Source organism: Colobus angolensis, unplaced genomic scaffold (assembly GCF_000951035.1).
Source record: "Colobus angolensis palliatus isolate OR3802 unplaced genomic scaffold, Cang.pa_1.0 Scaffold266, whole genome shotgun sequence".
Lineage (NCBI taxonomy): Eukaryota > Metazoa > Chordata > Mammalia > Primates > Cercopithecidae > Colobus > Colobus angolensis.
In genome coordinates, this window is record NW_012115888.1 from 3,390,914 (window position 1) to 3,394,425 (window position 3,512).

The 3,512-nt window shown below is 38.7% G+C and overlaps 1 pseudogene across 1 annotated transcript in view; it reads left to right on the forward strand.

Moving 5' to 3' along the window:
- The first annotated feature begins 981 nt into the window (after positions 1 to 981).
- The window catches only part of LOC105515635, a 6,946-nt pseudogene continuing 4,415 nt past the window's right edge, over positions 982 to 3,512 (forward strand). The window contains exon 1 of the transcript XR_001002361.1: positions 982 to 1,089. The product of XR_001002361.1 is annotated as a keratin, type I cytoskeletal 19-like (transcript). The remainder of the gene's footprint in view (positions 1,090 to 3,512) is intronic.

Sequence of the window (3,512 nt, forward strand, 5' to 3'; positions counted from 1 at the left end):
CTGAGATAATTCCACGGTGAATACTAATTCGCCCTGGTCTGTCTGCAGTGTGTTTTCAAATCCCAAGCCCAGCTCATTTCGTCTCTGGATTTTTAGAAAACACTATTTATAACATGAGTTGTCACCCCTATTAAAGACACTTTCTGCAAGTGATAGTGAACCTTGCCATGTTTATACAAGAGGTATGTCTCAGTAAATCACAGCCTTGCCTTTGCACATCATTAATGTTTTCAAGCCAGCCTGGAATACGTGCAGAAGGAAAAAACAGTTTACAGATGCCTGATAACTAACCACAGAGGCTTCATAGTTTTTCCCCTAGACTGAATCACTAGTCAGAGGAAATTATGTTGATAACTTTCATGCAGTTACATTGATAACAAATTAACACTTGAAGTCACCAGTATGCATTAATTGTAGTGATGCAGTCAACTTTCCTGCTGTTCGTTAATATCCACCTGGGTAATATCAATTTCCGTCATGGAGCAGAGACAAGAGGGAGGCCTCACTCACCCTCTGGAAACTGCCACCTTTACTCCCTATTTTCATCTTTCATTCCTACCCTGAGATTGCTGGTTGCAGTATCTTATAGCAGTTTATGACATTACTACTGATCACAATATAATGATTCTTCATTGATTATATGCAGTTTATACGGGATTGTCAGAGATGGATCAGGGAGTATGCAAATAGAAATCATAACTACTAATCAATGCTAGGCCTATGCCTACCTGTCCTGGAACATAGTGGCAATGTAGAGAGAAGCAATTCCAGTCCTGCATATAGGGCTAATTTACTCATTTTCTAAAATGAATTAGCAATCAATTCAGTAAAATACGGATTTGATGAATTTTCAAGTTAGAATCAGCTAATGTAATCACTGGAGCCTGCAAATCATAAAACTTGTTCTTTGTGTGACCATAAGTTCAAGAATTTTTGTTTTCAGTGATGTCCTTATCATTTTGGTTTTATGCACAGGTCACAATGACAGTTACTTTGACAACCGTAAACTCAGTTAATGGCTTGGCAAAGAAGTCTTCTCCTGTTAGTTGTTCTATTCATGAATCTGCAATTGGCACTCAGCTAGTAATTGTATGTGTATAAAACCAAACTGTACTATCCAGAATATTCTTAGTTAAGAGGTTAAACTCCAGGTTCCCTGTTCCTCTTGACTCTGTGATACAGGACGAAGTTAAGAATATTAAAAAAAAAATTGAGACTCTCAACATACTTGAAATCCCTGACAATAGAAAATGTTATTTAGGGCAAGTTAATATCACATTAACTAACTTGGAGGAGAGAAAAGGTTTTTGTTTTTACTTTTGTCTTTTAATTTTGTGGAGCTTAGGCCTTTGTGAGAAAAAAGTTTGGCACACATTTACTGAATTAACATATTGAGTTAAGCTAAACTATACATTAAGAGAATACATCAAATACTTCACAAACTAGGAGTTGGTGCAATTTGTCGAAGATGATTTGTTCTAAATTTATGAGGCAGTTCTCTTAGGGGAGGTAGGGAGCAGGGACAAAGGATGCCCAAGAATTCAATTACCTGATGCAATAAATATGCAATTTATGATAATTGGTCTAGAGGCTGGGCTGAAGTTTATCCTCATATATTACTCACAAAATATTTGACTAAGATAAGGAACAACATGAAAACTCTTTCAGTTCCTAAAATTAAAACTAATTCAAATCATTCATTAAGTATAAACCCATCATATTTTCTAATTATATGTGATTCTTAAATAGTCATTAAAGCAAAGTTAACTGAACTTCTACTAGCCTATATTTTGTTGGGCTATTTCTAGTTACTGCATTTATCTGTAAGACAGAAACCGGACTTTTGAAGTCTTCTGAAATCCTAACTTGTCTTCTCCCCAATAATTAGACTATACCATGATAATTAGACTGTACCATGATAATCAGACTGTACCATGGTAATTCTTCTCTGCTTCAGGATTAAAGTGGAGCAGAGTTCAGCACATTCATTTTAGGTTGACTCCCATGGATTTCTGAATCCCACTGCACGTTTTCTGTCTACAGAACCACAGAAAGAGTTACTTGTGAATTTCCTTACAAGACCACTTTACCAAGTGGCCCCTTCATTGTTATTGTAGGGATAATTCAGATTTTCTAGGATCACCTTAAAGGCTACTTGCCTCTCGGTTGTTTTTACATATTGATGCTAAAAACACTCCACCAAACATGCTCATCTGTCATCGTACTATAATCCACATTAAATTTCTCAAGTCACCATCAGGTGCTCAATGTATTCCTCTTCTTGTCTTCCTTCCCTGCCCCATCCAGGCAAATTTATGTGCTCCTCTCCTTGCTACCTTTCTGGCTCTTTCTAAACCATGCTTTTATTCCAGCTGTCTCCACCTCTCACTAAAATGGTAAGTCTCTTTTGACAGCCCTACAGAGTTAGGTTAAGACCTCTAAAGGAAAAAGAATGGGTCAAAACCAATATTCTCATTTAATGCAGTGAATTACAGTCTGACACCCAAAATAGCATATATTCCCCTGTTCTTACCTGATATAATGGATGAGGTGAAATAAATTATTGTCACTCCTTAAGCTGTAATTTATCCATGTGCTGATGAAAAAACCGCACAAGGCTGCCACTCATGGAGGATGGTGTTTTCCCCCAAGTTTGGAAATAAGGCAAGCTGTTAATAGTAAACATTTAAGATTACATCCAAAACCATGGTTGGAATTACATTCTTTTCTTACTGGGCAAATATTAATTTAAAAAATAATAAAAATCTCCAATGAGTGCATTATTGAGCAGCAGCCATGCCCGGGGCTTTGATCTTAGTGCTAGGGTGTATAGTAAGTGGTGAGTAAATGTTAGTCACTATTATTACTTAGCATTTATTAATCTATTTTGGCCCATGTTATGGTTTGAGTGTTTGGCCCCTCCAAACCTCATGTTGAAATTTGATGCCCAGTGTTGGAGGTGGGGTCTAACAGAAGGTGTTTGGGTCATTGACACAGACCTCATGAATAGATTAATGCCCTCCCTTGAGAATGAGTGAGCTCTCAATTCATTCATTATTGCAAGAGCTGGTTGTTAAAAAGAGCCTGGCATCCCCTCTCTCCTTCGATTCCTCTCTCACCAGGTGATCTCTGCACCTCCCTGCTCCCCTTTGCCTTCTGCCATGAAGCCCTCACCAGATGCAGATGCCCAATCTTCCTACACTTTTCAGCCATCAGAATCAAAGTCAAATAAACTTTATTTTATTTTATTTTTTAAAATATAGGCCGGGTGCGGTGGCTCACTTCTGTAATCCTAGCACTTTGGGAGGCCGAGGCAGGTGGATCACAAGGTCAGGAGATCAAGGTCATCCTGGCTAACATGGTGAAACCCTGTCTCTACTAAAAATACAAAAAAATTAGCTGGGAGGGGTGGTGGGCACCTGTAGTCCCAGCTACTCGGGAGGCTGAGGCAGGAGAATGGCGTGAACCCGGGAGGCGGAGCTTGCAGTGAGCCCAGATCGCACCACTGAATT